Source organism: Stenella coeruleoalba (assembly GCF_951394435.1).
Source record: "Stenella coeruleoalba genome assembly, chromosome: 11".
Classification (NCBI taxonomy): Eukaryota; Metazoa; Chordata; class Mammalia; order Artiodactyla; family Delphinidae; genus Stenella; species Stenella coeruleoalba.
The window spans coordinates 81271441-81286331 of record NC_137157.1 but is presented as its reverse complement, the minus strand read 5'-3'; the positions used below and the strand labels follow the sequence as shown (position 1 = coordinate 81286331).

The window sequence follows — 14891 nt, the reverse complement described above, 5'->3', positions numbered from 1 at the left end:
ATAAAAGGGGAAACTGACAGTAACACAATCATAGTAGGGGACGTTAACACCCCACTTTCACCAATGGGCAGATTATCCAAAATGAAAATAAATAAGGAAACACAAGCTTTAAATGATACATTAAACAAGATGGACTTAATTGACATTTATAGGACATTCCATCCAAAAATAACAGAATACACATTTTTCTCAAGTGCTCATGGAACATTCTGCAGGATAGATCATATCTTGGGTCACAAATCAAGCCTTGGTAAATTTAAGAAAATTGAAATCTTATCAAGTATCTTTTCTGACCACAACGCCATAAGACTAGATATCAATTACAGGAAAAGATCTGTAAGATATACAAGCACATGGAGGATAAACAATACGCTATTAAATAGCCAAGACATCACTGAAGAAATCAAAGAGCAAATAAAGAAATACCTAGAAACAAATGACAATGGAGACATGACGATCCAAAACCAATGGGAGGGCTTCCCTGGTGGCACAGTGGTTGAGAGTCTGCCTGCCGATGCAGGGGACACGGGTTCGTGCCCCAGTCTGGGAAGATCCCACATGCCGTGGAGCAGCTGGGCCCGTGAGCCGTGGCCGCTGAGCCTGCACATCCGGAGCCTGTGCTCTGCAACGGGAGAGGCCACAACAGTGAGAGGCCTGCGTACAGCAAAAAAAACCCCAAAAACCTATGGGATGCAGCAAAAGCAGTTCTCAGAGGGAAGTTTATAGCAATACAATCCTACCTTAAGAAACAGGAAACATCTCAAATAAACAACCTAACCCTGCACCTAAAGGAATTCACGAAAGAAGAACAAAAACCCCCAAGTTAGCAGAAGGAAATGAATCATAAAGATCATATCAGAAATAAATGAAAAAGAAATGAAGGAAACGATAGCAAAGATCAATAAAATTAAAAGCTGGTTCTTTGAGAAGATAAACAAAATTGATAAACCATTAGCCAGACCCACCAAGAATAAAAGGGAGAAGACTCAAATCAACGGAATTAGAAATGAAAAAGGAGAAGTAACAACTGACACTGAAGCAATACAAAGGATCATGAGAGATTACGACAAGCAACACTATGCTAATGAAATGGAAGACCTGGAAGAAATTGAAAAAATTTTAGAAATGCACAACCTGCCAAGACTGAACCAGGAAGAAATAGAAAATATGAACAGACCAATCACAAGCATTGAAATTGAAACTGTGATGAAAAATCTTCCAAAAAACAAAAGCCCAGGACCAGAGGGCTTCACAGGCGAATTCTATCAAACATTTAGAGAAGAGCTAACACCTATCCTTCTCAAACTCTTCCAAAATATAGCAGAGGGAGGAACACTCCCAAACTCATTCTATGAGGACACCATCACCCTGATACCAAAATCAGACAAAGATGTCACAAAGAAAGAAAATTACAGTAGGCCAATATCACTGAAGAACACAGATGCAAAAATCCTCAACAAAATACTAGCAAACAGAATCCAACAGCACATTAAAAGGACCATACACCATGATCAAGTGGTGTTTATGCCAGGAATGCAAGGATTCTTCAATATACACAAATCAATCAACGTGATACACCATAGTAAAAAACTGAAGGAGAAAAACCATATGATCATCTCAATAGATGCAGAGAAAGCTTTCAACAAAATTCCACACACATTTATGATAAAAACCCTCTAGAAAGTAGGCATAGAGGGAACTTTCCTCAACATAATAAAGGCCATATATGACAAACCCACAGCCAGCATCATCCTCAATGGTGAAAAACTGAAAGCATTTCCACTAAGATCAGGAACAAGACAAGGTTGCCCACTGTCAGCACTATTATTCAACATAGTTCTGGAAGTTTTAGCCACAGCATCAGAGAAGAAAAAGAAATAAAATGAATTCAGATTGGAAAAGAAGTAAAGCTGTCACTGTTTGCAGATGATATGATACTATACATAGAGAATCCTAAAGATGCTACCAGAAAAGTACTAGAGATAATCAATGAATTTGGTAAAGTTGCAGGATACAGAATTAATGCACAGAAATTTCTGGCATTCCTATACACTAATGATGAAAAATCTGAAAGTGAAATTAAGAAAACACTCCCGTTTACCATTGCAACAAAAGAATAAAATATATAGGAATAAACCTACCTAAGGAGACAAAAGACCTGTATGCAGAAAATTATAAGACACTGATGAAAGAAATTAAAGATGATACAAATAGATGGAGAGATATACCATGTTCTTGGATTGGAAGAATCGACATTGTGAAAATAACTCTAGTACCCAAAGCAATCTACAGATTCAATGCAATCCCTATCAAACTACCACTTGCATTTTTCACAGAACTAGAACAAAATTTTCACAATTTGGATGGAAAAACATAAGACCCCGAATAGCCAAAGCAAACTTGAGGACGAAAAATGGAGCCTGAGGAATCAGGCTCCCTGACTTCAGACTATACTACAAATCTACAGTAATCAAGACAGTATGGTAGTGGCAGAAAAACAAAAATATAGATCAATGGAACAGGATAGAAAGCCCAGAGATAAACCCATGCATATATGGTCATCTTATCTTTGACAAAGGAGGCAAGAATATACAGTGGAGAAAAGACAGCCTCTTCAATATGTGGTGCTGAGAAAACTGGACAGGTACATGTAAAAGTATGAAATTAGAAAACTCCCTAACACCATACACAAAAATAAACTGAAAATGGAGTAAAGGCCTAAATGTAATGCCAGACACTATCAAACTCTTAGAGGAAAACATAGGCAGAACACTTTATGACATAAATCACAGCAAGATCCTTTTTGACCCGCCTCCTAGAGAAATGGATATTAAAACAAAAATAAACAAATGGGACCTAATGAAACTTAAAAGCTTTTGCACAGCAAAGGAAACCATAAACAAGACCAAAAGACAACCCCCAGAATGGGAGAAAATATTTGCAAATGAAGCAACTGACAATGTATTAATTTCCAAAATTTACAAGCAGCTCATGCAGCTCAATAACAAAAAAACAAACAACCCAATCCAAAAATGGGCAGAAGACCTAAATCGACATTTCTCCAAAGAAGATATACAGATTGCCAACAAACACATGAAAGAATGCTCAACATCATTAATCATTAGAGAAATGCAAATCAAAACTACAATGAGGGCTTCCCTGGTGGCGCAGTGGTTGAGAGTCCGCCTGCCGATGCAGGGGACACGGGTTCGTGCCCCAGTCCAGGAAGATCCCACATGCTGTGGAGTGGCTAGGACCATGAGCTATGGCCGCTGAGCCTGCGCGTCCGGAGCCCGTGCTCTGCAACGGGAGAGGCCACAACAGTGAGAGACCCACATACCACAAAACAAAACAAAACAAAACAGAAAACAACTATAATGAAATATCATCTCACACAAGTCAGAATGGCCATCATCAAAAAATCTATAAAGAATAAATGCTGGAGAGGCTGTGGAGAAGAGGGAACACTCTTGCACTGTTGGTGAGAATGTAAATTGATACAGCCACTATGGAGAACAGTATGGAGGTTCCTTAAAAAACTAAAAATAGAAGTACCATGTGACCCAGCAATCCCACTACTGGGCATATACCCTGAGAAAACCCTAATTCAAAAAGAGTCATGTACCAAAATGTTCACTGCAGCTCTATTTACAATAGCCAGGACATGGAAGCAACCTAAGTGTCCATCTACAGATGAATGGATAAAGAAGATGTGGCACATATATACAATGGAATATTACTCAGCCATAAAAAGAAACGAAATTGAGTTATTTGTAGTGAGGTGGATAGACCTAGAGTCTGTAATACAGAGTGAAGTAAGTCAGAAAGAGAAAAAAAATACCATATGCTAACACATATATATGGAATCTAAGAAAAAAAAAACAATGTCATGAAGAACCTAGGGGTAAGACGGGAATTACGACACAGACCTACTAGACAATGGACTTGAGGATATGGGGAGGGGCAAGGGTAAGCTGTGACAAAATGAGAGAGTGGCATGGACATATATACACTACCAAACGTAAAATAGATAGCTAGTGGGAAGCAGCCCCATAGCACAGGGAGATCAGCTCAGTGGTTTGTGACCACCTAGAGGTGTGGGATAGGGAGAGTGGGAGGGAGGGAGACGCAAGAGGGAAGAGATATGGGAACATATGTATACGTATAACTGATTCACTTTGTTATAAAGCAGAAACTAACACACAACTGTAAAGCAGTTATACTCCAATAAAGATGTTAAAAAAAAAAGAAATGAAAAAATAAGTAACGACTGACACTGTAGAAATACAATGGACAAGCAACTCTATGCCAATAAAATGGACAACCTGGAAGAAATGGACAAATTCTTAGAAAAGCACAACCTTCTGAGACTGAACCAAGAAGAAATAGAAAATATAAAAAGACCAATCACAAGCAGTGAAATGGAAACTGATTAAAAACCTTCCAGCAAAACAAAGCCCAGGACCGGATGGCTTCACATGTGAATTCTATCAAACATTTAGAGAAGAACTAACACCTATCCTTCTCAAACTCTTCCAAAATATAGCAGGGGGGGAACACTCCCAAATCTATTATATGAGGCCACCATCACCCTTATACCAAAACCAGACAAGGATGTCACAAAGAAAGAAAACTACAGGCCAGTATCAGTGATGAACATAAATGCAAAAATCCTCAACAAAATACTAGCAAACAGAATCCAACAGCACATTAAAAGGATCATACACCATGATCAAGTGGGGTTTATCTCAGGAATGCAAGGATTCTTCAGTATACACAAATCAATCAATGTCCTGTAGCATATTAATAAATTGAAGGAGAAAAACCATATGATCATCTCAATAGATGCAGAGAAGGTTTCAACAAAATTCAACACCCATTTATGATAAAAACTCTCCAGAAAGTAGGTATAGAGGAACTACCTCAGCATAATAAAGGCCATATATGACAAACGCACAGCCAACACCCTTCTCAGTGGTGAAAGACTGAAACCACTTCTGCTAAGATCAGGAACAAGACAAGGATGTCCACTCTCACCACTATTATTCAACACAGTTTTGGAAGTTTTAGCCACAGCAGTCACAGAAGAAAAATAAATAAAAGGAATTCAGATTGGAAAATAAGAAGTAAAGCTGTCACTGTTTGCAGATGACATGATACTATACATAGAGAATCCTAAAGATGCTACCAGAAAACTACTAGAGCTAATCAATGAATTTGGTAAAGTAGCAGGATACAAAATTAATGCACATTGATCTCTTGCATTCCTATATACTAATGATGAAAATCTGAAAGAGAAATTAAGGAAACATTCCCATTTAACATTGCAAAAATAAGAAGAAAATACCTAGAGATAAACCTACCTAAGGAGACCAAAGGCCTGTATGCAGAAAATTATAAGACACTGACGAAAGAAGTTAAAGACGATACAAACAGATCAAGAGATGTACCATATTCTTGGAATGGAAGAATCAACATTGTGAAAATGACTCTACTACCCAAAGCAATCTACAGATTTGACGCAATCCCTATCAAACTACCACTGGCATTTTTCACAGAACTAGAACAGAAATTTTCACAATTCGTATGGAAACACAGAAGACCCCAAATAGGCAAAGCAATCTTGAGAAAGAAAAACGGAGCTGGAGGAATCAGGGTCCCTGATGTCAGACTATGCTAGAAAGCTAAATAACTAAATCAAGACAGTATGGTACTGGCACAAAAACAGAAATATAAATCAATGGAACAGGATAGAAAGCCCAGAGATAAACCCATGCACATATGGTCACCTTATTTTTGATAAAAGAGGCAAGCATATACAGTGGAAAAAGACAGCCTCTTCACCAAGTGCTGCTGGGAAAAATGGACAGCTATATGTAAAAGAATGAAATTAGAACACTCCCTAACACCATACACAAATATAAACTCAAAATGGATTAAAGACCTAAATGTAAGACCAGACACTCTAAAACTCTTAGAGGAAAACATAGGCAGAACACTCTATGACATAAATCACAGCAAGATCCTTTTTGACCCACCACCTAGAGAACTGGAAATAAAAATTTAAAAATGGGACCTAATGAAACTTAAAAGCTTTTGCACAGCAAAGGAAACCATAAACAAGACCAAAAGACAACCCTCAGAATGGGAGAAAATATTTGCAAATGAAGCAACAGACAAACGATTAATCTCCAAAATATACAATCAGGTCATGCAGCTGAATATCAGAAAAACAAACAACCCAATCCAAAAATGGGCAGAAGACCTAACCAAAGAAGATATACAGATTGCCAACAAACACATGAAAGGATGCTCAACATCACTAATCATTAGAGAAATGCAAATCAAAACTGCAATGAGATATCATCTCACACCAGTCAGAATGGCCATTATCAAAAAATCTACAAACAATAAGTGCTGGAGAGGGTGTCCAGAAAAGGGAACCTTCTTGCACTGTTGGTGGGAATGTAAATTGATACAGCCACTGTGGAGAACAGTATGGAGGTTCCTTAAAAAACTAAAAATAGAAGTACCATATGACTCAGCAATCCCACTACTGGGCATATACCCTTAGAAAACCATAATTTAAGAAGAGTCATGTACCAAAATGTTCATTGCAGCTCTATTTACAATAGCCGAGACATGGAATCAACCTAAGTGTCTATAGACAGATAAATGGATAAAGATGATGTGGCACATATTTACAATGGAATATTACTCAGCCATACAAGAAATGGAATTGAACTATTTGTAGTGAGGTGTATGGACCTAGAGTCTGTCATACAGAGTGAAGTAATTCGGAAAGAGAAAAAGAAATACCGTATGCTAACAAATATATATGGAATCTAAAAAAAAAAAGGTTCTGATGAACCTAGGGACAGGACAGGAATAAAGATGCAAAGGTAGACAATGGAGTTGAGGACACGGAAGGGGGAAGGGTAAGCTGGGACGAAGTGAGAGAGTAGCACTGACATATATACAGTACCGAATGTAAAAGAGATAGCTAGTGGGAAGCAGCCGCATAGCACAGGGAGATTAGCTCGGTGCTTAGTGACCACCTACAGGGGTGGGATAGGGAGGGTGGGAGGGAGATACAAGCAAGAGGGGATATGGGTATATATGTATATATATAGCAAATTCATTTTGTTATACAGCAGAAACTAACACAACATTGTAAAGCAATTACGCTCCAATAAAGATGTTAAAATAAATAAATAAAAAATCACAAGGTTACTATGAAGCTTAGATGAGAAATTATACATAAAATTTACTGCATAAAGATGGCTTACAGTAGATGTTTCATCAGCATAGTCTATATTCTGTTTCCATTTCCGTTTTCCTCCATAAGGAAGGCTATTGGACGTTACTGTAATAAAGCTTGTTAAACAAGGTTACATTTGATTCAATGAGTGATGGAAGAGAAAACTGGAGGGTAACAGGTTCTGAAATGAATGAAAAATAATGATTTATAGACGGTAATTGATAAAGCCACTCTTTCAAGAAGAATGAGAGGGTAATGGGATGTAGAACAAAGGAACAATAGTGTGAAGGAGAATCGGGGTGAAGGAAAAATGTTTGTGGGTGGTGGTGGTTGTTTTTTTAGGATGGAGGTTTGAGTGTGCCTATAACAAGGAAAGAAAGGGACTTACGGGGAGGAATATAAAAATGAGAAAGAGTAATAATACAGAAAATACCTTCAGGAAATAGAATATAAGAGCAGCATTGATCAAAGTTACAGTAGTTATAAAAACAAATTGCCAAATGAAGACAAACCCCTTCTAGGCAGTTCAAGCCGGGCCTTCGGAGACCTGGGCTCACTTGAATCTAGCATTTCAATAGACAGTTACTCTTAGCCAGTGGTACCAAGGATTCCAGTGTTCAGGGCTGAGGAGTATTGTAGGAGCCTCCTACCTGCAGCTGCCTCTCCCTAATGCCTGAAACGGCAATTACTCATTAATATGTCAAGGGATTAACAGCTATGTAGCCTATTAAGATCCTATCTGTGGGCAGTACAGACTTCAGTTTGAAAGCTCCGTCATTTATTATGTGTATAAGCTTGGGAAAGTTTTTAGATTTCTCTAAGCCTTAGATTCCTTTATTTTCTGGCCATGCCACGCAGCTTGTAGGATCTTAGTTCCCCGACCAGGGATTGATCCCTGGCGCTCAGCAGTGAAAGTGCGGAGTCCTAGCAACTGGACTGCCAGGGAATTCCCGAGCCTCAATTTCTCGAACTCTAAGGATAACGTTTCCTACGTAACAGAATTGAAGATAATGTACACTAAGTAATTAATAGTGATTAGCATACAGAAAATAATGTTCCTTGTGGGGTGTTAGAGTACTGTAATTTGCCTATTTGCTTACTTTTGAATAATTTTTTCTTATCTTTTCATAAAACTTTGACCCCATCTAATATAACATGCTTACAGAGACTTGAGCTGAAATCACTATTACTGATGTTATCCTAGGGTGGTCAGATGAAGAGACTATCCCAGGATTCTGAATGTGGCTTGAGCCAACAGAACTGCGACATTCCCCCAAAGAAGCCTAGGTCTTCTGGGACACAGACACATGTGACTCAAAAACTATCCATGGTATCCAGCTTCAAGAAGAGAAAAGAAGAAACATTTTCTTTTAAATTTTCAAATGCTGAGGACCTTATCTTCGGGAACCTTCCCTAAGACTTCGGCATCTATTTACCTATTTTCTTCAGGTTTAAAGCAATATGGTCCTTTGCCAAGGATGGCAAATTATTATACCAACAAAAGCACAAAATACAGAAATTCCGAGGTAAAAAGAATTCTCCTTCTCCAATTTCATGTATGGATGTTATTATCGTAATTATCAGTATTTAAGAAGTATTGTATTTAGCCAGTAGTTTTGAGTAGACCAATCCATTAAGAATACATTTTTAATGTAACACTCTTAGAACGTCTAAGACTTAATTTATAAATGTCCCAGTTTTTGTATTGCCATTTTTTAATCCTGAGTTCATATCCTACCAGAAAAGGCAGACTCTATCATGGAATCCCTATCTGTAGGTAATTAAATTGAATAGTAAAGACTATTTGGAATGGCTTAAAGTAATAGGGCAAAGGGAGGGGTTAGCAAAGTCCAAATAGAATGAATCTTTGATTCAGTAGAGAAACGCTACTCAAACTTTCACGTGCCTATAGGTCAGCTGGAGATCTTTTTAAAATGCAGATTCTGATTCAGTAGACCTAAGGGTGGGGTCTGAGGTCTTGCATCTCTCACAAACTTCCAGGATCGAGGATGCTACTGACCCCCACCACACTCAAGTAGTGAGGAAGAATCTAGAATTCAGTAATGAGTAGGGAGGGAGCCTGCCATGTGCCCTCTAACTCAGCATCACAGAAAACATCTGAAAACTCAACCACCAGCCACCTGCCTTTTGGAGTCCTTCATCTTCTAACACAACAGCTCTCTGACATTTTGATGCTAAAAACTGACTTATCCACAAGCAGAGGCATAAACTCTGGAAACATTTCTTTATCTAGAAACCTGATGGACATTGATCAAGTAACTAGAGAAGAACCGTAACAAGGTGACATCATCTGTTGAGGTGAAAGAGCAAAAACAAGACCAGATACCTAACCAACTGCCTTTATCAGAACTACGCCATTCCATACACCTGAAAGCAATACAGTGTTATGCATCATTTATATCTCAATAATAAACAATTGGGCCATTCCATCACATATGCCAATGGTGATTCCCAAGATAGATCCTTTGGGAAAATGACAGCAAATCTTTCTATCGAAAGTTTTTTCTGATGGGCCAATCAGTGTGAAATAGTTACTCTCCACTTTCTCTAGTATAAAACAAATTCAGATTCACATTTGATTTCAATAGATTTTAATTCAATAATAAGCAATTATTTTAGAAGGAAGCACATGAGAAAAATACTTGAATATATGAAAACATTAAAGAGGTGGTATGCCCTAATTGCTTGTAGAATTATTTGCTTTGCTGAACACAGCACAAGAATTATAGTGGAAATCAATGCTCTGGTTTACCTCTTTTTAAGAGTGTCTATTTTTATTAGAATATTTCCTTTTCTAAAAGCAGTCACCATCTTTAAGCAATGAAGACAGGCTAGCTGTACCCAAGCGCTTTCAATTGTGGTCAGAGGGAGCACACATCCTCTAATGACCTCAGGAAAGATTATCAAAGATGTCCTGTGAATGAAGATGTTTACTCAGCAGTGAGCTAGCACACATATTTAGGCGTTTTATTTTTAACAGCCAAAAAGAATGTCAGAAGCCTCATTTCCTGGTCGGATAATAAGCATCCTGCCCTAAGCATGGATGACCACACAGAACATCATCTCAAATGGAGCATGAGTGATGGCTGTAAGTGTGACAGCTGACACCTTCACTAAACCATTATTCTTGGAAACAAGGCAATCTATACACTCAGAGAGGAAGACTTTGCTAGCTGGGTGTTTACATCTATATTTGCCACCTAGGGAGAATAACAGCCTTATTTCAGAACAAGTTGTATAAGTAGAGATACATCTTAAATTTTACAAAGGAAGGGCCAATGCTTTTGTTTCTTTCAGTCATTTGTTTTCTGAGTACCTTAATGTAAAATGACTCTTGAAAGGCTTTTGCAAATTATCTTCTTGAACTGTACCCATCCTCTGGGATAAAGAGCTGTTGCAATTGCTTCAGAAATGGAAGTGTTGATTTACATTTCACAGGTGCTGTATTTTTGAAGGCGCAGCAGCACAGTGGGACCCACGTCCACTTGTCTTCGTTCCCCTGATAAGGAGCAAAGCATCATGGGGGAGAGGCAGGCTCAGGCTCTCACTGAGAAGCCAGAGTTCGGGCTCCTTGTGAGAGCCATTCACCCTGTCACCAACACGATGCCTTACTTAAACTTCCCAGACAAAAACAGATATTCACTTGAGCTGGAAAAGCAGGGGGATGGAGAAGTGTAGAGCTACAAGTTTAAATATTTCAGCTCTGTCTGTGAAAATGACTCCCTGTGTGTAGGTAACCTTGGCCAGGTTAATTCACTTAAGCTGCAAAGAGTTGCTCCACCTTTCCTGTCAATCAAACGAACAACTACTGTTTAAAATAATGATGAACACGAAGACAATGCATCAAATTAACTTGAAGTGGATATGACATCAGGCTGCGCCACCACTGATGATATCCAGATAGGAAACAAAATACTGGACTAAAAGCACGTTTGCCTTTCTTAAAAAAATAGTGGTAAATTTTGAAACATATAACCAATTTTAATTAATAATGCTTTATTATATCAATTAGCTTTTTCTAGGATGTAGCTATTAAATTAAACCCCACAGTTGGACAATTACCTTTTCTTCATTACTCTCCAATTGTTTCATAGGGATTGCTATCTTCCCTAGATTATAAACTAGATTATAAACTCCTCAAGGGCAGCAATATGTCTTTTTTGTTCACGATTTAGGGTTAATCACAAGATCTCTGTGCTACCCATGAGCTCCACATGAATAGAGAGATGGGGAAGGATTCCACTCCACCCTCCAAGTGCAGTAAGGGAATAAAATGTGCTCTTGTGCCACCATCTCCCTAAGGACTCTATTCCTTATTGCTTATTGTGGCACAGCTGGATTAAACTAGAAGTTTAATGGGGATTTGGGGACAATGGAGAAGGTGAGGACATTCTGTACCCTTGTCTCACCTTATGGGTGTCGGCCCCAGTGCTTTGACACCAACTCATTTGTCCTACTGCTCCTAGCTCTGAGATCTGACTGCAGGAGTTTAAATTTCTACTCCTTTGTTTGAATAAAATTGAAGTATCTCTGCACAGTGATTCTTGGTACAGCCATCTATTCTGTAATTATAATACCACTAATAATTACTATTTACCGAGCATGTATTAAATAATTAGTTCTTTAAGTAGATTATCTAATTAAATCCACTCGAAAACACTGTGTGGCAGCTATTATTAGTCCCAAGACAGAGATAAGGAAATCGAAGCCCAGAGATCTTATCTAACTTCATATATCTGCTAAGTGAAGGAGGAAGTATTTGAAACTGGGTCTGACTACAAAATAAGCCATCTCTATGTTTGTCAGATTGGATGGCTACTGAATAAACTCCGCACAGTGAGGTAGGGAAATCAATGGAGCAGTCATTTGTTCCAGGGACAGCTAAAATACCACTATAAAAAATGTTGCCCATATATACAGGGAGAAAAAAGGCTCATAGCAACACTCTATGTAATAACCAAAAATAAAGAAAAGAAAAGAAAAAAAAAAGGATAAAAGAGAAGCAACCCAAAGATCAACCATAAACAAATAAGTAGATTATGGTATAGCCATGGGATAGAATATTATATAACAGTGAAAATAGTGAAATACAACTACAGGTAACAATGTGAATGAATCTCAGGGATTAAAGATTAAACAAAAAAGCTATTGCAGAAAAATACATGGCATGCGATTCCACTTATAAGGCTCTTTGACACGCAAGACTAAACAATACAACAAGGGAATAGGAACACAAAATTCATGCCAGGACAGGGATGGGCTGTTAAGACAGAAGTGGAAAGAAGAGATCTTAGAAGGACTCTCATAAAATGGCAAAGTTAAATAAAGTGTCCTTCTTAAACTTGGTAGTGGGGGTCCAGGGAACACTGCATAGTTATACTTTAAATTTTTTGTGTTTTTTTAAATGATAGCAAAATATATATAGTACAAAATTGACTATTTTAACAATGTTTAAAATGTACAGTTCAGTGTCATTAAACATATTCATATTGTTATGGAACTGTTATCACTAGATAACATTAATTATTCTTTTTGTCTAGTAACATTAGATTAAAAGAGTTTGTAGCAATAGCTGGTGATACTTATATAATCTTCATATCTTTGGTAAATTCTAAACAACTCATGATTGTAAGAAAATGTCTCTCATTTTGTAGTGAGAAATCTGGCTTTAGTTGCTGAGAAAAGTACATTGAGTTAGTCTTGGGGTAATTAATATAATATGCGGAGAAAGGTTAAGATGTTTGATCTGAAATAAATAAAAAGCAGCAACATATTTTTAATGGGATCTGAAGGTTCAAGGATACCTTGAGTTTAAGGAGTTCTATCTACTACATGTTAGGTTGATTGTAAAGCAAATTTTAAGTCAGATAGTTTTTACTATTGCATTAATTAAATACCATCTCTCTTTCTAATTATTATATAGCCCAGTAGTTTTTTTTTTTAAAAAGTATGACAGCTGCATCTGTACACTTTCCAAATATGCAGCATAGTTAGAAATGGCAAGTAACTGTTTTATAATGTTTTCCATAATGCCAACTGTCCATGGGTTATGTGAAGAGCAAGCATAAATAGCAGGTAGGAAGCCCAATGGAGTTATATCCTATCTTCCATCAGCTCACACTTTTGAGCACTATTGATCTCAGGTTTTTCTCCAATGCTGGCATTTCAGACCCAAGTTTAGCAATTTCTTGCTGCAGTTGTTCATTTGTTCCCTGTGCCTGCTGCAGCATGACTTGATCATTGTTTAAATGCATTTGTAATTTCAGAAACTGAGGGAAGAGGAAAAAAAAAAGGGAGTGGGGCTGTTTTAGGCAATAATGCTCTGTTTTATAATAAAAGAAGCCATTGAAAGCTGATTATGTAACAAATCCATCAAGGCTGCAAAAGTACACCAGAGAATGAAGCATGATGGGAATTTTTAAGTCAGATATAATTTCTTTTCTGCCTGCAGGAGTTCTCTGTTAAAAAGCAATATATTAACTCATTAAAAAAAATCTGGAAAGACTTCAAAAAAAGTAGCTTAATCTGCTACATTTTATGACATTTTATAGCCAATTCATGTTTTAACAAGTTCATTCACTTAATCATTACAATAGATTATCTGATACATTTCTCTTTAATAAACTAGATTTTTCCTCATGAAGTATAGCTTGTTTAGATTTTTTCAAAAGCTCAGTTTCTTTATAGGATAATTCCATAAATATTCACAATGTACAATTTTGTGTTACACATTTTTATAAAGGGTCTAGCCAACAATGCACCGTGAATAATAATGATGATACACTTGGCTGGTTCTTCTTCTTTAGGATTTTAATTAAAAGTAAGCATATGGCACTTAGAAGGCAGCATACAGATGATTTGTAAGGAATGACATGGCAAAGTAAACTAAAATTGTAAATAATTGTTTCATCGTCCAAATACCTGAGTTTCACTGAATTCTGAGAGGCAGCAGGGTCCAGTGGAATCCCTTGGATGATATAGCCAGATTTCTGTTTTCTCAGTTGTCAACTGTAAATGAAAATATCATCAACTAACTTTATTGCAGAAAGAAATGAAACACCAGGTGGACAATCTAAACCTAATTATAATTTGTTGGGAGCATTCACTTAAGCATTTTCTGGAAATTCATATGTAGGGATGCACATAGACCCAATTTGATAATGCTGCACACAGTGCTGATTCATTAAATTTCTATAAATCTCTGAAATAGTTTCTTTTAAAAAGTAACTTGTGTATATGGGTGCCTATGTAATACACACACATATATGCATTACAATAAACTTTATGCGTATATATGTCTCTCCTCCACCCCACCCCACCCCACCCATGCTCTAGGTACCTTCTCGGTCAGTGAGATCTAGCCAACACACTGTACTGTAACATATTCCTGGCTAAAAAGCATTAATCCACCATATTGCAAAGGTCCTCTGCCAAACAGTACTCTACCTCATTTTCCTGAGTTGAGTGGGTTCTAAAACATGTATTGTTTACTATGCTATGGCTGTTCTTTCTACTATTTATTGTGTGTTATGGTGAACAGTTTTGACCCATAACATCTGACAAAAGTCAAAAAGTATGCAAGCAATACTTACACCTAAAAAAGGTGGTA

General features: G+C 37.4%; 1 protein-coding gene across 11 annotated transcripts in view; it reads right to left on the bottom strand.

Moving 5' to 3' along the window:
* LMNTD1 (lamin tail domain containing 1) overlaps window positions 1-14891 on the bottom strand; it is a 440038-nt gene that overhangs the window by 291045 nt on the left and 134102 nt on the right. For 10 of the 11 annotated variants that reach the window (XM_079936801.1, XM_079936802.1, XM_079936803.1 and 7 more), the window contains one exon: window positions 14204-14290. The gene's annotated coding sequence lies outside the window, so the exon portion shown is untranslated. Of the gene's footprint in view, window positions 1-10598; window positions 10782-14203; window positions 14291-14891 lie in introns of all 11 variants that reach the window. The other variant, XM_079936807.1, reaches the window with a different exon arrangement.